A 21,736-nucleotide genomic window follows, 5' to 3' on the forward strand; every position below is an offset into this window, starting at 1 on the left:
TTGATGCTTTTCTGAGGACTCCAGTAGAAGCATTTGAGTATCCTAAAACCAATCAGATTCTCTTTCACATGGATAAAGTAGAACTAGGTCAGAGGTAAGAACACAAAAATAGTTGTGATAAAGCATAGTATGGTGAGGTCTTTTTCCTATTTCCTTCTTAAAGGTAAAGATAAAGGTTCCCTTGCACATATGTTCTAGTCGTTCCCAACTCTAAGGGGCAGTGCTCATCTCCATTTCAAAGCCGAAGAGCCAGCGCTGTCTGAAGACGTCTCCATGATCATGTGGCTGGCATGACTAAATGCTGAAGGCACATGAAACGCTGTTACCTTCCCACCAAAGGTGGTTCCTATTTTTCTACTTGCATTTTTACATGCTTTTGAACTGCTAAGTTGGCAGAAGCTGGGGAAAGTAACGGGGGCTCATTCCATAACATGGCACTAGGGATTCAAACTGCCGAACTGCTGACCTTTTTGATCGATAAGCTCAGCATCTTAGCCACTGGGTCCCATTTATTTTCTTCTTAAATCCTCCTTAAACCCAACACCAATTAATTGAATGATTTCAGTTTCTAATATTTTGAAAGGGGCCTGTCTTTCAGTATTTCTTAGTCCATTTGTCACTTTCCTTTTTTCTTTATATTTATAGTCCACATCTTCCCTAAGAATTCCACTGTACTGTACTTAGAGATCATTTTTCTTTTCTTTTTTCACAGCCACAGCCACCTTCAAGCTAATGGAAAAGTAATATTATCTCAATGGGTTTATGATCAAGTAGCCACTGGAACTTGGATCCAACATACCAATTTGTGCATGCCATTGCTTCTTTGAGATTCATAGACCAGAATGATACACCAAATTGCAAACATGGTGCCATATAATAGACTTCCACGTAGGTTTTAACGGTGTAGGCAGATTTATTTTTAATTCCTTGTTTAATGATCTGCCCCATGAAATTGCTTAATGCTAACATAAAATATTTTCATATATAAGTGGATATAGAAGAAGATATGCCAAAATCCATGTTTATGAATACCAAAAACTGTATAAAATGACAGGAGTATGACACTGAGAGTAAGGTTTGGCTTTTACATAAAAGTGGTTAGGAGGATGTTTATTAATTAATGAAAAATTCCATGTTTTCTGATGCGGGTGGAGTAACTGGTAAGTCTTGCTTTTTCTTTAACCTTGATCTTCACACCTAGTAATATCTGACTAAGGGACACTTGGTCGATGTAGGGTGATAAGTGATTTCCTGAGGACTTTCCCATTTATTTCTAACAAAGGTGGCAATGGTGCTCAGATAGCAATAGCAATAGCAGTAGACTTATATACCGCTTCATAGGCCTTTCAGGCCTCTCTAAGCGGTTTACAGAGAGTCAGCATATTGCCCCCAACAATCTGGGTCCTCATTTTACCCACCTCGGAAGGATGGAAGGCTGAGTCAACCCTGAGCCGGTGAGATTTGAACCGCTGACCTGCTGATCTAGCAGTAGCCTGCAGTGCTGCATTTAACCACTGCGCCACCTTGGCTCACCTGGGTGATACAGATTTTCTAGATCTGTATCAATCTGGCTTTTGGCTTGCTCTTGGCACAGAGGCGGAATTCTGTGTTTTAGCTGATGAATTTTGTCATGTTTGCCTCATGGAAAAAAATTGTCGAATCTTTCTCCACATATCAGCCAAATAGTCAGCCAACATGAAGTTATTCAACTAACTACACAATGCAAAGTCTTCTCTGAAAGAAATATCACCTCTTACAGATTTATTTTGTTGCAGTGATAAAGAGCTTTTAAGTAAAAGAACTTCAAAGGTTTTTACAAAACCCCAAACCTCATCTTTACTCTTCAGAAATATGAGTGTGTGTGTGTGTGTGTGTGCATTTGTGTATTGTTGGTGTGTGTGTGAGAGAAAGTAGGGGCAATTGTAAAAAGAATCTTTCAAAAGCTTTCCTAAAAATTTGAAGAAAGCATGTCCTTAAGAATTTCCTTCAAATGAGGAGACAGCCCTAAAAAAGGGGACAGGTGATTATATCCATAAATCTCTCCACATCTCAACACTGTCACTCATATCAGCTTAGGAATGCGTATGTAACAGCTAACAAGTAAAAAGACTTAAATAAGCTCTCTGTAACAATAGACTTTGCAGCTCCAGGTCAAAGGGGTGGCATCTCCTGGATTTGGAGCATCAAGGCACATTTTCCCTGTTTATTTCCCTCCTTTCAGAATACATCCTGTGAAGAATTTTAATAGCAATAATAATAATACTTAGGCAGGTTGTTTATGTGGTGACAACCTTAGAAACTTCAAGTACTGGACACATTTTTAAAACTGAGGAAATCAAGCTAGCAATGAACAAGAAGGGAGTGAGTCTGTCTGAAAGTTTATAATATTCCATAAACTGATGACATCAGCATCCTCCATCCATTGATGTTATTAGTATCCTCATGTGACGTGGGATGGCAACCACTTGGTTTATTTGATTGCATTTTATTTCCTGCTACTATCTAAAACAATTCTTGTCTGCCGCTTTACTGTTATATACATACTTGATGTCGGCTTGACCCTTTCTGATATTTTGAATAAAGGTAGTCTCTGACAATGTATCCAGGGTTGGGCTGCTACGGGTTCGCCCAGGTTCAGGAGAACCCACAGCTAACATTATGGCTGGCTCAAAGAACCTCAAAATCCCCCTGGCTGGGCTCTCCCTCCCTACCCCACCCCTCCCAGGACCCTCCACGCAGCCCATTTTGGATATGAGGTAAGTACAGAGCCCCGGAAAAGGGGAAAAATGGGCCTCCTGGAACACGTCCGGAGCCGGGGGCTGAGGAGGATATTTTCATCTTCCCAGAGGCTCGAGGAAAGCCTCCAGAGCCTGGGGAATGTGAAAATGCCCCTCCACCCACCTTGGTGCAGGAGGCCGACTAGGCCATGGCCACCATGTCCACGCCCACCCAGCAACCAGGCAGAGAACCCACTGCTGAAATTTTTTAAACCCACCCCTGAATGTATCCTTATTAGTCTTTTCCTCCAAAAGAAACGTTTGCTAAGAAAAGCCATCAGCCATTGAGGAGTGTTCTACCATATCTACAAATCAGCCATCAGTGGTTTTCTACTTTGAGATAACCTATCTAACATGTTAACATTTTGATTTGCTAAGTCAACAGTCCTTCAATTTTTTTCCCAACTTCCACATCCAGTCTTTCATCTATACAAGTCTGGGGCTGGCATACAAATTTCTCTTTTGGGAAGTATTGATTAACTTTACCACAAGGCTTGTTTTTTTTCAAAGTTTCTCCAGGGTACTGGCCAAAAACCAAAAAAAAGAGAGAGAAATATTTCATTTTGCCTCAGTCAAATCCTTTAGCACAGTCTTTCTCTTAACTCTGTGTTTAAAAGACATGTTTCATAAAACATCAGTCAATTTCATTTAGCCAGATCAAAGCTTTTCCCCATTTTGAAGTTTCACATTCAAATTGATGCAAATCTAGATGGGACAAGAAGACATAATATGGTTAGGGGGGAAAAATTAAAGCATTCATATGTTCTGTTCTATGCTTCTTAATTCTTCGATTGAAACGATTGCTAGAGAGGGCGTCATGAATTTGCCATTTGTCTGGTAGAATAACAAACAAATAACTCTGGCACTCTTACAGTACAATGGTGCTCTCTAAGATCAATTCCAACTCCTAATTCTGATAAAACGTACAATCTATTTTCAAAACCTCTACCTTGAGATAGAACTTAAGTTCAGTTACTACAATACATTTTAAAATATCATAATAATCAAGGGGGGGTATATTTCCAAAAATGATACTCATGTAAGAACATAATGACCATAGACATCAATCTGCAATCAATCAATCAGAATAGAGCTGAAAGGGATCTTGGACGTCTTCTAGTGCAACCCCTTGCTCAAGCAGGAGATCCTTTACCATTTTTTACAAGTGACTGTCCAGTCTCTTCTTAAAAACCTACAGTGATGAAGCACCCAACTTCCAAAGGCAAGCTGTTCCATTGGTTAATTGTCTTCACTGTTAGGAAGTTTTTTCCTGAATTCCAGGTTGCTTTTCTCCTTGATTAGTTTCTATTCATTGTTTCTTGTCCTACCCTCTGCTGCTTTGGAAAATGAATTGACCCCCTCCTCCTTGTTGCCCCCCCCAAATACTGGAATGCTGTTACCATGTCACCTCTAGTCTTCCTTTTCTCTAGAACAGGCAAACTGAAATCCTTCAACCATTCTTCATATGTTTTAGTCTCCAGGCCTTTAATAATCTTAATTACTTTTTTTGCACTTTTCCCAAAGTCTCAACATCTGACCAAAACTGGATATAGTATTCCAGATGTGGTCCTACATTTATAAAGCAGTATAATACTTCATGTGATCTTGATTCTATGCCTCTGTTTATACAACCAAGGATTATATTAGATTTTTTGGCTGCTGCTGCACACTGCTGGCTCATGTTTAAGTTATCATCCACTAGGATTCTAAGGCCCCTCTCACAGTTACTGTTTTTGAGTTGGTTAAATTCAACCCTTGTGTGTGTGTGTGTGTATGAGGGTGAGGTGGAGTGACAGGAGGAATAACCTTTGATCAGATATTTACTTCAGACTGATGTGGTGCATGGTGCTGGTGGTACATGGAGTGATAAAAACAGGAGTTAGGAAATTAATCTATTCCCAGTTCATATCACTTTTGCATATGTTTCCTAACCAATAATTTGCATTCCCTTTCTTCATTAATCTGTGGGAGAGGAACTTAAAGAAAGGATCTGCATGAAAACACACATTAAAATACACATTTCAAAAACATGATTTGCTATTCTTCTGAGATGTAGCCTGTACCTGAATGATCAGGAAGTCCTCATGACAGGGTTGTGAATCAAGCTTTGATCTACGGTTTTGCTTTGGAGGTGAGGATCAGATTAGCTTATATTAAAATTCACAATGATCAGATTTTTCAAGCATCCTTAAAATTATTTAAAAAGCATTATATTAGAAAGGCAGTCTCCCTTATCATGTTCTGTCCAAGAACTTTATGTATGATTACACGAGTTTCTGAAGCATTTTCTTGGCCTTTGATCCATTTAAAATAAATATCTAACTTTATCAAACCATAGGCCCAAATAGACTAGTATTAATTTCTCAAGCTGGCACTAGCTTTAGAATGAGATCATTTTTTCACTGCTATCTCATCTACTTCCAAATATGGATGCTGGGGTCTTTCACCATCAAAACCAACCTTTGACCATCAAACTGTGGTTGACGTGAAGTCTAGATGGGATGAGGAGACACATGTGATTACCTACATATAAAGTAAAATGAAATAAGGTTTGATTCAAGTATCCTCTCTTGACAAAATCCACATCACTACCACTGTTCCCTCTAAGGTGCGCGGCCGCGCGGCCGCGCACATGGCAAGAAACCCCCGCGCAGAGGTTTCTAACTCCCGCGCAGAGGTTTCTTTCAAAGCAAACGTGGGGGAGTCCTTTGCAGGCGGCTAGAACTGGCCGCCCGCAAAGGACCTTCCCAAACTTGTTTCAGCGGCAGCTCTCAGCCTGGCGGCAGCGTCACTCAGACTGTGGAAGGAGGGGGAGGAGGAGGGAACTAAAGAGAGCTTTTACCGAGTCTGCGCCCCACAGCCAGGACTGTCCTTGCGCCCCTCAAGCTGCGTTTCTTCCCCGCAAAGCCCTTCGGGCAACCCGAGAGTTCCTTTTGGCGCCAGAAGGGCTTTGCAGGAAGAAACGCGGCGTTTCTTCCTGCAAAGCCCTTCTGGCGCCAAAAGGAACTCTCGGGTTGCCCGAAGGGCTTTGCGGGGAAGAAACGCGGCTTGAGGCGCCAGGACGGTCCTGGCTGTGGGGCGCAGACTCGGTAAAAGCCTCTCTTTGGTTCCCTCCTCCTCCTCCTCCTCCTCCTCCTCCTCCTCCTCCTTCTTTCTGGAGCCCCTTCCTCAAAGATTTGGTACCAAAGCAATGGCGGTGAGGAAGTTGTGTCTTTTGGATTTTGCACTGTTGTCTTTTCAATGGTTCTCAGACTGGTTGAACCTTTAGCAGCTGGGGTGATATTCTTTACTGTTAAGGTTACAATTGGATGTGTTGGACAAATCTTAAAAGATGAAACTTTTATTAAAACGTTTGACTTAACTAAAAACGTCTTCCTTTTTCTTCTTCTTCTTAAATATGATTTATTTATTTATTTTTACTTCAGAAGTTTGATGACCATTGTACAAACTAATCCAACCTAAATGTAGAGGAGGAGAAGAAGGGGGGGGATTTAAAAAGAGCAGAGGAAAAAGAAAAGAAAGCATGAAGAAAACATAAAGAAAGGGATGGGAGGGAGGGAAGGAAGGAAGGCACTTTATGTTGAAACAGAAAATATTATATAAGGAAGAAAATGGAAATAACTTAGGAAGGAAGGAAGGAAGGAATTGCACTTAATATTGAAGGAAAAGAGAATGAAGGAAAAAGTATTGGAAGGATTGAAAGAAGGAAGGAGGAACAAAGAATTACACTTAATATTGAAATGGAAAAGAAAATATAATGAATGAAAGAAGAAGTATAGGAAGGGAAGGAAGGAAGAAAGAAAGAAACAAAGACTGTTGAAACAGAAAAGATAATATAAGGAAGAAAATGGAAAGACGTATAGGAAGGAAGGAAGGAAAAAAGGAAGACAATGTTGAAATGGAAAAGAATATAAGGAAGAAAATGGAAAAAAATATAGGAAGAAAGGAAGAAATGTACTTAATATTGAAACAGACAAGGGAATGAAGGAAAAAATATTGGAAGGATTGAAAGAAGGAAGAAAGAATGGAAGGAACAAAGACAATGTTGAAATGGAAAAGAATATAAGGGAAAAAATGGAAAAATGTTAGGAAGGAAGAATTACACTTAATATTGAAACAATTGAATATAATGAAGGAAAAGGAAACAGGAATAAGGGAGGGCTGAAGAATTCTGGGAACTGAAGTCCACCCCTCGTAAAGTGACCAAGGCTGGGAAAAGAATCCGCACTAGGGACAATGCAAGCTATGCTTCACCCCGTCAGTCCATCTTAGCGTGCAAGAAAGACATCAGACAACGCCATAGTTGCTATGGTAGCATTTGGCTATGCGCAGCGATGCTCTCCTGGTCCTTATGGGTGGGAGGGGGGCAGTTGAGCTATGATGCTAATCCCCTCGTGGGAACACAGAGGGTGGGAGAAGAGAACCAAAGAACTTCAAACTCCAAGGTTCTGGAGTGGAGAATAAGGGGATCAACTTTGTCTAAATGATATTGACATATAAAGAACGGTTGTAGGAACTGGGTATGTCCAGTTTGATGAAAAGAAGGACTAGGGGAGACATGATAGCAGTCTTCCAATATCTCAGGGCCCAGGGTTGCTCCAAAGAAGAGGGAGTCAAACTATTCTCCAAGGCACCTGAAGGCTGGACAAGAAGCAATGGATGGAAACTAATCAAGGAGAGAAGCAACCTAGAACTAAGGATAAATTTCCTGACAGTGAGAACAATTAACCAATGGACCAACTTGCCTCCAGAAGTTGGGAATGCTCCAACACTGGAAGTTTTAAAGAAGATTTTGGATAACCGTTTGTCTTAAGTAGTGTAGGGTTTCCTGCCTAGGCAGGGGGTTGGACTAGAAGACCTCCAAGGTCCCTTCCAATTCTATTTCTATTGTATTCTCTATATTCTATTCTTTCTCTGTTCTATTCTAATCTCTTCTGAACTAAATGTTTATCTAGAACTCAAATAAATAGCTGCTTTTTGGTTTTATTTTTTTTAATATTTATCAGTCTCTCTTTTATTCCATACTTCTGGTTGAAAGACTATTCTATGTCATGCTAAACAAATGCATATTCTAGTGGCGGCGGGAGCTCGTTGGCATCTTCAGCAGCAGCCCTGCCTCCTGTGAAAAAACCGAAGATGGAGCAGATCCACGCAGATGACGTTGCTGCAACATGACTGGAGGAGGAATTCTGGGAGTTGAAGTCCACAAGGCTTAAAGCTGTCAGGTTTGAAGACCCCTGGGGTTTTTTTCCTAAAGGGTTAGGGGTGCGAGGGTCTTGTAACTTGACAGCTTTAAGACTTGCACGCTTCAATGCCAGAGTTTCTGAGCCAACATTTTGGTTGCTAAGCAGGACCGTTGTTAAGTGATACTGATATTATATAACACTTTTAATTAAGCGGGTACCTTGAATAAACATAACTTTGAGTTTCAAATAATACTGATTTCGTTGTTGTCTTAGGTGACATCTGTGAAAAAAATTAAGGTGCTCAGGCATGAAAATGTGCCGCTCAAACACTATACTTTTCCGCTCACACTGAAAAAAAATTAGAGGGAACATTGATCACTACCAGTTTTACCCTTCCAGAATTTTAAGCAACCTTTTCATGCTGTGTTAGTTAGTCATCCTCACAGTGACCAGATTGTTCCTTGTGTTGTCAGGGTTTTCTCAAAGTGACCAAAGGCAACACAAAGATCAGCACTAAATGACCTGCTCCTTGTCCTTTTCGTTGCCTCTATGCATTTGTTTTGGAGCGTGGACATCTGCTCGCTCATTAAAAAAATACCATGGTAAAAGTGTGGTGAGGTGGTGCAAAGAGTAACGAGGATGATCGTGATGGAAATATGTAGGCACTCTTACCTAGGCAAAGGGGACTAAAACAGAGCAATAAGATAACATTGGGAAGCCACTCAACCGACTGATTCATTGGAGTATAAAGAGGCACAGTACAATCTGATTTTGTTATTAGAGCCAATAAAAGTAATTTCAACTTCCCTGGGATGCCCTGGCCTGATCTACCTAGTGGGTCTGATGGGTACCAAGGTGACTTGACTTTAGCAAAGAAGGATAGTCATATGGTTTCATAAGAGCCAAGGTGGCACAGTGGTTAGAGTGCAGCACTGCAGGCTGCTTCAACTTGACTGCTAGCTGCAGTTCGGCAGTTCAAATCTCACTGGCTCAAGATTGACTCAGCCTTTCATATGTCTAAGTGCTATTGCTATTTACAAAGGGGAGTGAAATGGTGACAAGGAGATTGGGCAACTTGACCTCATCAGAGAATATAAATGCTGAGGAACAAGGAAGTGGATGGGAGTTCTCACTAATGGGAAATCATTTATCTTGTACCTCCAGTTTTCTTGCATCATTACTTGCACCAAAGCAGAGCTAGAAGTTAATCAATTCACCTTCAGAAGAGAAGCTAATGGGCTTTGGTAGTTTGAATCTTTAGACTATAAGAGGCAGATACTGATAGTGATAATTCAGAATATATAGTGAAAAAAAATCATTTGTCACACAAGAGGCTAATATTCCTTTAGAAAGCAAAAAAGCTTCCCATTGAATTCCTACTCAGGCAAGTAGAAGACAACTGTGTTTTCCCCAGGCTGGGACCAGTTTTTGTTGAATCATGGCCAGATTTCTTGCAAGTCTTTTTCAGATTCCTTGAAATTGAATTAGGTGATTGCTATCCCAACCAAAGCCACGATATCTGAGAGTTACAAATCATTCCTCAATATATTCACTTAAAGACTATGGAACTCCCAACCAAGTAACCTTTCAAAACCTTAAAACTACCTTATAGAGCACATACAGCAGTTCTAACTAACAACTACTAAAGGATGTCTGTGAGAATGAAGTAAATGATATGTTATTTGCAGCCACTAGATGGTGATATGAAGCAAGGTCTTCCATGATAATTAGCACAAACCTGGAAAAATATTCTGGGCGAAAGCTGTGGCCTTTATGCAAAGAGTACATCCTGGAAAAGCATGTTAACCATTTTAGAATAAACAATACAATTGTGCAAAAAATCTGGGCCAATAATACAATCTGCCAAGTCACACTTGAGGAAAGTGTGCTTTTCAGCATCTGTCAAGAATGCAAAATGAGAGATGTAAAACTTAGAAAGGAAAGATGGTTTAGAACACGTCATAGCCATTAATGTTTTTTGTTTAATTACTTTTAACTAATTAATCATTATTAATTAATGATATCAAAACCTTTTGAAAATTCTATGATGCCTTTTTCCTATGCACATATAAGAATAAATTGCTTTGGTAGCAGAACCATTGTTTAAATATATTTTTGCTCTTGTAGGCTGCAAATAAATATGCTTCAGCCCACATTATACCTTACCATTTGGCCTCTTTGGAAGAAAGGAAAGAAGTGGAATTTCCCTCAGGAATCCACTCCTTTCATTAGTTTTTTTTTTTTTTAAAGAAGGCAGTTTTTCAATGGTGTCACAATGTACTTCCACATTGTGACAGATTCTATTTCTCCGAGTCTTTTTATTCATGGAAATATAACCTGCCTCTTTTTATTCACTCCAGTTTTGAAAGACCTGAGCAGCTTGGCCACTGAGGTGAAGAAATGCTCGCAGGAGTATCCATGTTTCTGAACCTCTGAAATAGCCCTCCCCAGTCTGATGCCTTCCAGATAGATTGGAGCTAAAATTACCAGAAGGTTTAGCCCTCAAAGAACTGTAGCTTCTCCCTCCGAAAGCTTTCAAGATGGCCAGGTACTAAAACTACCCAAATTCCCACCTGACTTCTCCAATCTGTAAGAGCAGCTGTCAGAATTTCTAGTCAGATTTCTGGCAGAGTATTCTGGGATTTTCAGTCCCAAGACGCCTGGAAGATACCAGGATAGTAGAGTAGACCACTGTAAAATATATCTAGAAGCAGGGACGTGCAGTCACTGGAGGCAGGGAAGGCGGGGCCTCACCTGTCTCATGAGGAAAAGGAAAGAAGTTTTAAAATAATTAAAAAGGCCAAGGTAGTTGCTGCCAGACTCCAAGTCACAATGACTCTGAGTCTGCTTAGTGCTAACTGTAGGGGGAGGTGAGAGAACTATGGGCCTCCTTTGCATAAGGAATTTTTCGCCTTTTAAGAGTTAAGCAAGGGTTAAAAAGCAAAAAATTCCTTATGCAAATGAGGCACATGATTCTCTCACATCTTCCTGCAGAGGGAACTTTTTTTAGAGGCTTTTTTTAAACATTTAAGCAGAGTCATCCACGTGGTGACTCTAGCAGCAACTATCCTATCCTGCCTGGCCCTGGCTAGACCAAATCTTGCATTTTTGATGCAGCTGGAAGGTATGTGGGTCAGAGGGAGGGGGCGGGGGGGGGGAGGAATTCAAAATTATTTGTAATGTAAGTAATTGTAATTTGTTTTTAGTGTGTGTGTGTGTGTGTGTGTGTGTGTGTGTGTGTGTGTTTGTGTTTTACCTGCCTCTGCTGGCACGCGGACTGGCACATTTATTTTTATTTTTCATTTTTCGGCCCGCCATAGAGTGAAACATGTCCTGGTTTGTGGCCGGGAGGCATGCTGGCACTTTAAAGTGCATGCCGCTGCCCTGCTGTATGGCCAGGGCAGTGGCATGCACTTTAAAGTGCCAGCATGCTTCCCGGCCACAAATCAGGACATGTTTTGCTCTATGGCGGGCTGAGGCGGCATGCACTTTAAAGTGCATGCCTTCCGGGCCGGCCATTCAGCGGGACATGCTTGATGTGCTCCATCCCGACGGGCGGAGAGGGCAAGGGAGGACTGGAGGCGACAGGCAGGCGGTGAAGCGAGGCTGCTCGGGCGGCTGAGCCAGCCTGGGGGACAAGGGGCGGTCACAGGCTCCAGAAGCTGAGGGGCCTCAGAAAATCTATTTAGCATGGGCGCGTGGATGGCAGCAGGAATTTACATGGCACAGCAGGTCTCCTAGGACCTCATAGGTGCCAGCTGCGCCACTCATTACCATCAGTCGCCCCGTGTTCAGCAAAGCAAGCATGGGGAAGTCCTTTGCAGGGGGCTAAGACTGGCCACCCACAAAGGAACTCCCCAGACTTGTTTTGATGAGTGCGGGGTGACTGACGGTAGTTTGCACCGGCCACACCCACTCAAACTAGCCTCAAACTAGACTCAGTTGCCCCATGTTGAGCAAAGCAAGCCCGGGGAGGTCCTTTGTGGGTGGCCAGTCTTAGCTGCTTGTGTCCGGCACTGCAGCTGAAGTGAAGCCCCAAAGCCCCCGCTGCCACCGGAATATCTGCTGCCACCTCCTCCTCCTCCAACAGCACTGCCGGATTTGCCGCCCGACGCTGCGGCTGAAGTGAAGCCTGCAAAGGTCCCACTGGCGCCCCCGCCTGTGGCATCGGCGTCTCCCCCTTCGCTCAGAGCACCTGAGCTGGGCTCCACTTTACCCCTGCCCCCTCCTCCTCCGCCGTGCTTTTGAGGAGCCATGAGTCAGTGGGAGGGAGCGGGAGAAGGAAAAAAGGCCGTAGTGCTGGGCAGCAAATGTGGTGGTGCTGTTGGAGGAGGAGGAGGCAACAGCAGTTATTCTGGTGGCAGCGGGGGCTCGTCGGCATCTTCAGTGGCAGCCCTCCCCCTGTGAATAAAGCAAAGTGGAGCAGATCCATGCAGATGACATCATCGCAACATGACTGGAGGAGGAATTCTGGGAGTTGAAGTCCACAAATCTTAAAGCTGTGCTGGGCTGTGCGCTTGCCTCACTGGCCATGAAGCTCACTGCACATCACTGTCTAGAAGGGTACAGGAGTTGCTGAGTTAAAGTCCTGACCACTAGAAGCCCACATTTTCATCATCCAAATAGTCCATTTCCTAAAAAGCAGAAGTGTACAATTCTGAAACTGGAATTAGTAGTTTTAAATGAATACCATCAAACTGTATATTTCTAGCCACACATTTGCATTGTAATGAATGTAATCGTGTATTCATTTGAGTTCAGTATTGGTATTTCAGAATTTCCCTATCTGAAAGTGATAAAATAAATATATTGTGATTTCCAACTAACTTATACAAGTGATCATGAAAGAACTGCCCACAAAAAATTCTTCAATAACATATTGTTTCACCAGCTAATCTCCAGAAAATAAAGTTGGTTATAGGAATTGTTAAAACATAACTACTATCTTAGCATTCCTAAAGAAACAATGAATTTTCATAATATCTTATTGCAGATCATTCTGAGGTTTGTTTAAATATTCTGGGGCAAACAGGCACATTTACACTTTAAGCATTAGGTCTGTCGCTATATACAGTAGATATTTTTTTTTCTTTTTTCATTCACATTAGCTTTTCATGGAGCAAAACGTCACTATAGTCAAATCATAAAATGTCCTATTAGTACACGTACTTTAACCTGGTGATTAACCCACCTTGGTGTGAAGCATTCTTTGTCCGAGTACTATGGCCTTCAACAGGCAAATGGAAAGGGTTGTGATTTCAGCAGTTCCCTGGTCTTTGACAATCTTTATAATTATGATTGTCTGCCTCTTGTAAGGCACTAAAGATCGGCATCCCTGCTGGCCTTCCTAAGTTACTAAATATTTGGTTCTGGGCCTGTGTCAGTGGATTCCAGGGGTGTGAAAAGACCCATTTCTTGGCTGTATTAGCACTGTTGATTGGGGTATTTTTCTCGGCAACTATGCATTTTGCTTTTTGCATTTATGATGTAATTGTTTTTGTTTTTATTTGGTATTTTTTCTGGTCAGTCACTTGTTGATTTGGGCTGCTTTATAAATGGTGTGTGTGTGTGTGTGTGTGTGTGTGTGTGTGTGTGTGTGTGTGTGAGAGAGAGAGAGAGAGAGAGAGAGAGAGAGAGAGAGAGAGAGAGAGAGAGAGAGAGAGAGAGAGAGAGAGAGAGAGAGAGAGAGAGAGAGAGAGAGAGAGAGAGAGATGTTAGAATGGAGTATTGCAGGCTAACTCACTGCTCACTACCAGCAGTTTGATCCTGACTGGCTCAAGGTTTACTCAGCCTTCCATCCTTCCGAGGTCAGTAAAATGAGAACCCAGATTGTTGGGGACAATATGTTGACTCTGTAAACTGCTCAGACAGGGCTGCAAAGCACTGTGAAGCGGTACACAAGTCTAAGTGCTGTTGCTATATGTGTATGTGTGTTAGTAATACAATGTTGTTTATAGATAAAGTGGCATTAATTTAAAGCAGTCAGCAGTTAAAGTCATGCCTGCTGCAGTGGAAGAAAGAACCTACAGGCATCAAGGGCTTGGAGAATATATCGTGGGTATCCAACATAATGCAACCCTTTGTGGCTAGCATAGATTCTTATTGGTGAAACAGATTACCTGAATGCCATTCTCTGTAGGCTGCCCAGACTCATGTGTTTGAGACAGACATCCCTATAAATACAATGCACAGATAAATAATTAAATATATCTAAGAAATTCTTCATTCAATCTACTTCCAGATGTAGAAAAACAGGCAGAGCCAGGGGGCAGAGTAAAGCAAGTTATTAGTCCAGAATCATTACACTCCTACAAACATTTTAAGTCCAACCCCACTTAAATTGCATTGATTCTTATCTAGTGCCAACTTAGTGTCAAACATTAATTAACTAGATTCTTATGTTTTGGTTTGAGTAATAAATCCAACTGTAATTTAACATATTGCCCTGACTGTGCCTGATACCAATTCAATCCCAACATACGTCATCTTTGTTTCTCCTATTAGGGTTATACTAGGGGCAAAATCATCCCCAAGAACATCCTCAAAGTGCAATATAGCTGCCTCAATCTGGATGAAGTAGGAATGATAAATGCAGAGGTAATTGAAATAAAGATCTATGAAAATACATGGGATGAGTTACGGTCCAAATACCTTTGTGTATTGTCTCTACCAGAAAATGTAAATCCTCCTTCGCTCTCATAAAATAAAAGCAAATCCTACGTATAAGCAGAATAAATGCCAATGGTTGAATGAAAGTCATGAATAAGCACCAATATTTGAGACAACACTGAATCTGCTTATATCTGAAATTAAATAGCAGCTTGCAAACTCCTGAATCAATAGCAAGTCTTCTGCGGAACTGACAATTATATTAATGGGTAGTCTTCCTTTTAAGAACATCAGTGAAATCATCAGCTTGATAGGTGATGACACAGAAAATTCAAACCTCACAACATCATTATTATCTTATTATTTCACCCACAAGAAGTACAAAATATGTAAGGAGTAAACAAAGGAGCTGTTCTGAATTATCAAGTTTTTATTTTATAACAGTTTGCTGTTACTCTGAAGTCCAGATGGCTGTTTATATTTTCTGAACCTGCAGTTCTGAATTCAGTACAAAATCTGCATTGATGAGAATGGACATAGAGTAGCTTTCTATCAGGGAATCAATAAAATTTAATTAAAAGTTCCATTGACATCACGGAGTGATTAAAACCTTGGAATCTATGAAGTCATTTGGAGTATTTCAGTGACAGGGTGGGTTACAACTAGCGTCTACTTGGAGATCAAAATCTATCCATCTACCAGTCAGAAATACCTTATTCTTTTTAGAGCCTCGTTAAGAGACAGAGATAAAGAGATAGAGAAAAAAAATATTTTCATAACAGCATCTGTGAAAGCAATGAACATTGATTCAGAATGTTGTAAACATGCCCTTGCATTAGGCTAGTGCACACATTTTAAAAGCGCAGACTTTAACATAAGAAGTGTTTTCAGTTCTGAATTGTTTGTTATGTCTGCTCAGCTAGATCTGAAAGCAACTGCAATAATCTTGTACCTTACATGAATGGATTAAGTATAAAAATTGACTGTGATTGCTTCTTTAAGGCCATTTCATATTCCTTTTTTAGAACAACTTTAACAATTCCACACTGCAGCATATGCTGCTTCACAGAGAAGAGGGGATTGATTTATTCTCCAAAGCATCAGAGGGCAGGACAAGAAATAATGGATGGATGCTTGTCAAAGAGATATCCAACATAAAAGTAAGGAGAAATTTTCTGACGGAATTAATCGATGGAATAGCTTGCCTAGGATGGCATAAGGTCTTCTGCCTTAAGCTGAGGGTTGGACTGGAAGACCTGTGAGCTCCCTTCCAGCCCTATGATTCTATATTTTATAGTGTGTTTTTTCCAACTTTTCTCCCCTGTATCTTACACAAACTTAAAAAAAATGCAGCCCAAATTGCAGTGGGCTGGCAACAGAGACAAATTGATGCTCAGTCCAGACCAGGGGTGGGCTGCTGGGGAGGTTTGCAGGGCTTCCGAAGAACCTCTAGCTAAGATTCTGTGCCCACTCCTGGCAGGCCCCGCCCACCTGCCCCTCCCCTCCCAGGAGTCCTCATGCAGCTCATTTTAGATGCAGGTAAGTGCAGATTGTGTGTGGAGGCTCAGGGAGGTGAACAACAGACCTGTTTCTGGACTCCAGAGGGCCTCCGGAGCCTGGGGAGGCCATTTTCACCCTCCCAAAGGCTCGAGAAAAGCTTCTGGAGCCTAGGGAGGGCAAAAACACTTGTCCCCCAACTGTGGTGCAGGAGGCAGGCTAGGCCACACCCACCATGGCCATGCCCGCCCAGTAACTGGACAGAGAACTCCTTGCTAAAATTTTTGAAGCCCAACCCTGGTCCAGACTAAGCAACTGCAAGACCTGATTGGTTGCCCATCTCCTTCTTGCCCTTTCCATCCATACACTAATTGCTGGGACCTTTTCTGTACTTTTCCAGATGTCTGCACATATGGATTTTTTCCCACATCTCCTTGGCACATTCTTTCCTATATCCAAAGGTGCTTTTTCAAAAGGTAATCGGACTTCCTTAGTTTTTCCTTGAAGACATTTCAACTCCCATCCAAAAAAGCTTCTTCAATGCAGACTGAATGGTGGGGAATGGAAGGATTTATATTTCTTGCATCATCCTGGTCATTAGCGCTCTTTCTGAAAGTCATTGAGATCTCTTGGAGGTTTATTTGTGTTCTCAGAGTCAACCTGAACAAAAGGGTGTGGAACTTTCTAGGAACTGCTGAAAGGAGTTCCACACCCATTTTCTTTATTCAAGTGCAAGGGAAAACAATGAAAGTCCACTTGCTTTTTGAAAAAGCACTTTTGGGGATAACCACGACCTGGATGACTGAGAATCTCCATAGATATTCTTTTCTATACTGTGAAACACTTTTCTCTTACAGTATCATCATTGGTCTGATGCTGCAATAATCAAATCCAGGGGAGAACTATTTGCATCCCCATTTCTGATCCATCCATGGAAATTCGCCAGCAAGGAAGAACTGATAGTTCAACAACTTCATAGAAACAAAATGGTGACTATCATATATTGCAACCTAAGTGTTTATTTAAAAGGAAGGAAAGAGCAACAGGATGGGAGAGGGTGTGTCAAAGACTGCAGCCAATCAAAGTTGAGGCTGCTTCTAGCATGAAGTACATTGCTAGAGGGAACATACTCTGAACAACTTGAGACAATGGGGAATGTATTTATTGGTTAATTTGATCAATTTTGGATTTCTGTCCATCTTGCGATTGTGACAACAAGTAGTAATTTGGAATCAAAGCTGGATTCATTGCATGTACAGGTGCATTTGTACTTATTTGAGTAAGAGCCGAGGTGGTGCGGTGGTTAGAGTGCAGTACTGCAGGCTACTTCAGCTGACTGCTAGCTGCAGTTTGGCAGTTCAAATCTCACTGGGTTCAAGGTTGACTCAGCCTTCCATCCTTCCAAGGTGGGTAAAATGAGGGCCCAGATTGTGGGGAGCAATATGTTGACTCTGTAAACTGCTTAGAGAGGGCTGTAAAACCACTGTGAAGCTGTATATAAATCTAAGTGCTATTGCTTTTGGGAAAGGGAGGGGTGACATCATCCATCCTTGCATTCTGGAAGTGATGAGGGGCCTGCATTGGTGCAGACACAAACTTGAGTACTTGAGGACCTCCAAAAATATTTGCACTTTTTAGTCTAAAGGGATTACAAAATATTTCCTTTCTCATTATCTTTTCTTACTATCTGTAATTTCAGAATAAAAGATTTGGAAGGGATCTTGGAGATCTTATAATCCAACCCCCACCCCTTCTCAGGCAGGACATCCTATACCATTGCAGACAAATGGTTGTCCAAACTCTTCTTTAAAACTTCCAAAATCATGACAAATTTCCGTAATCATTTGGTGGCATTTTCTTTTGGATTTTGAGCGGTTATCTTTTTTCATATTCATGCTTCACGTTAATATTTTTCACCACACTTGTATGCTATGCTAAGGTTGGACGATAAAAATAAAATGTAAGATTTCAACCATACTTACTTCAAAACTTTCTGTATGTAAGTCTGAAGGGGTGAATGAAGTGAGCTGCAACATCGTTTTGAAGGGTGGTATACAAAATGTTTAAATAAGTAAATAAATAAAAAGGTCAACCCTTTCCACAAGGTAAGAGAAGGGGAGGAAAAAACAAACAATTTCTCAGTTATAGAAAAACTCTAGGTGCAGTTGGCTAGAATTTTGTCCTAAAATGTTTTTACTTGGAAATCCTCAGCCATGTTGAAGCTTGATTGCTGCTATAGGAATCAGGGTCAATTAACAAATGGTTCTGGCAATATGTGTTCGTTAGCTAAAATGATTCCTTTGTGATGTCCTAACAAGTGGTTAGCATATGTTTCAAAAGCCCATAATCCTCTGTTTAAACAACACTTTGTAATGAGATAGTCGCAGCCATTACAAAGCACCAAGTAAATGTGGTTTGAAGATTCCATCGTTCTATGTTTACTCTCTTAGCTGGCTTTAAGAATATCATGAAAAGCTCAAAAGAACAACCAGACTGCTAACATTTGGACATAGTTTCATCCAGAACTTAAAGCCATGCCTTTGAAGCTATATAACCACATCTGTTTCAAAGAGAAGCGCCAACATCATTGAAATCTACAGTCAAAAAACACATTCTGGAGAATGGAAACGTCTTTCATTTTGCAATGTGTTCATGAAGTCACCAGAAATTGAGTTTGCCTTGAAGGAGATAAAGACTCCATAAAAAAGCTAAGATGAAATGCAGAGTCTTTTACACACATTATCGACTCAAAAATAAATTCCACTGAACTTAATATAGCTTATTTCCAGGAAACAAAATTACAATGCCCATCCTATATCCACTCTCCTGAACCCAGATACCCTTTTTAATTGACAGGTATAGGACTGAGTTATTAATAAATTATTTTCCAAGAGATTCCCACAGCTAATTATCTATCTATGAAGATGGTCAGAGAAATACTATTTCCATAACCTGGATCCCATCTGATTCCCGGAATTGCATTGTCTCAAAGTAATGTTGGTACTCAAAATTAATACAAACATCTTAATTTAATCTCTATGGATCTGCACATCACTTTTTTCTGATAAGGATACTGAATTTGTTACAGTACTTGCATGGCAATAATTTTTTTCAACATACCCATTAAACATTAATGGCAGTTATTCAACAATAGTAATATTTGACAGCAGCCATTAGTGGTTTTTTTTAATTAAATAAAAGCTCCAAAAAGAACTATACCCCTTGACCTTCTTATAATGATAATGCCTATTCATAATCAAATGGACTAGCTTAACCCTCTGAAAATGAAGTGTACAGAATTTTGCCAGCTTGCTAAGTAGATTAGAATTCAGAAGCATTTGATTACATGATGGCATATGCAAAGTTTTTCAGAATTGATCCATCTCTCTCTAGAATGGATGGTTAAAATATAAGAGCTAAAGTCTAGGCAGATTTTGTGTATCTCGGGTTGTAAGAACCAGAGAGTCACATGCCAAACAATTGGGGAGTAATTTGGAGATAAAGACTTCCTGAATGGAACAAAACAAAACAAAATGAAATAATTATTTTAAAAACCATTTATATTTTTTGTTTGACTTCTCCATCTTAGGAAGCTAAAGGCCTTTAAAGACTGGAACACATTTACCTTCCTTACTTCTCTCCAATTCTTTCTGAGGAAAGCAAAAACACAGGATTATAAATCTATGAATTTGATAAAAGAGAAACAGTGACAGAGAAAGAGAGCACTAACAAGGGAGAAGGAAGTATTTCAAGCTGCCCTTACTAGAAAATAATTATTTCCTGCCACAGAATGTCAGATTTGTAGCTTCCCCTTATTTCTGGGGCCCCAATTCTGTTCATGTTAACAGAACAGTAGTGGTGGCGATGGGAGGTTCCACCCACCTGCCCGGTTGTTATCACATCCTGTTTTTGACATTCTGTGCATGTGTGGAAGATCCTGTGCATGCATCGAGGTGCCACGTGCTCTCACACTTGCTAATCGGTAGCGAAGGTAAGTTGATTTAACCCCTGGTATATGCCCATAGTAATGTCATTCTTTTTTCTTTTTATATTGACCCATATGGATTCTAGGAGGTTTTCATCCTTGGTTTTGTGCATTTCTGTAGAGATCTTTTATATATAATGCAACTCCACCTCCTTTTTTGTTAAGTATATGTGGGAATTTAGAGAATTCTGAATTCTAGGAATTCTGCCCTAAGAAAAATATGGGGATAAGTCTAACTCAAGCCTGTCAAACTCATGGCCCTCAGGCTGGATGCATCACACCCATGCCAAGTTTAGCAAAGGGGGGGGGGAGTCACAATACATCACATGACGCTGCAGTGATGCCACAGGTTTAACACCCCTGGTCCAGGTAGTATTGAAGTACAACCCCCTTCAAGACTAATCTGAATAGAAGACCAGTCTGAGAGTTCCTTAAATTATATGACTTGTCTTCTTTTCTCCATGAGAGAAAATGTCGCTCTACTTCTTGTGCATTAGGAAGGCAGAAGAAGATGGCAAAGAGCTTAGATTAGGACACCCAATTTTGCAAGGCCCATGATTTATATTTCTCCTTCTTAAGTGTCATGGAGAAGTAACACATGAAGCCAAAAGATTAATCCCAAATTTTCCAGATGATGTTCAGTTTCATGTCCCTTTGTCTATGAAGGTTGAAGTCAGATCACTTCATTCCCACTCATGTACATTTTATATTGCTGAACCTTCAAAAGGCATTTAATTAATGCTGCTGAATGACTGCATGCAAATGTTAAGCAAATTAACACAAATACCCTAAAATACATTTTAGTGGGGTTTTTAAGTATCAGCATGACAGCTCTGCACATAGTAGACAACACCAGAAAATAAGCAAGGCGGGACTCCTGCTTTCTCCCTATTTGTATACCATCCTAAATCCATCAGAAATTAAATGTGACTGGCAGTTATTCAAACAGTTTCCCATTTATTCCCCCAAAATGGCAATTTGCATTTTAGTTCAATCCCATTAGCCAAATAATATCTGATCAAGACGGCATGAGTGTGCAGCATGCACATATTGCCCCTGGAACATCTGTAGGGAAATCAGGGCATCTTGCAGGAGAAAGCAAGGTAGGCAAAGGATACAACCTATTATAACATAAATCACTTGACTTGAGTCTCATGTCAAAAGGCAAATATAAGAAGACAGGGTTTCTGGTGTGACATCACAACCCAATCGTGTCATTTTGACATCATTGCAGCTTCTACTAGATTCCCATGGTGGAATCAGTATTTGCATAATTAATTGGACTGGCAGAAAGATCACTCCAGCTGGCCATAATACAATCAGTTTAAATGGGGTTTTGTAGCTAGTGACAAAAAAATATTCCCATATGGTAGATAGTGTTACAGTGTTGGGTTGTTTGATGTTAATCATACTAATGATAGAACTTGGTGTTTGATTCTTGGGAGTCTCCTTGTCTCTGGGCCTGGCCTTCACATGTAGGAGAACTTCAAATTGCCTTCCTCAAATCATTCAAATACTATATGTAGTATTAGAATAGATATTACAAAAGGTATCATAATGCCATGGAAACAAGCAGCATGGGAAATGACCATTTTAACACTTAAGCTCTCCTTCATTTGATGCACAATGAAATCTATAGAAATCAATTCCCTAACTCTGAAATCTATTCTCCATTGGTGCTC

The sequence above is a fragment of the Thamnophis sirtalis genome, unplaced genomic scaffold (genome assembly GCF_051295495.1).
Source record: "Thamnophis sirtalis isolate CommonGarterSnake01/CBP01778 unplaced genomic scaffold, rThaSir2_p1.2 scaffold_3, whole genome shotgun sequence".
Classification (NCBI taxonomy): Eukaryota; Metazoa; Chordata; class Lepidosauria; order Squamata; family Natricidae; genus Thamnophis; species Thamnophis sirtalis.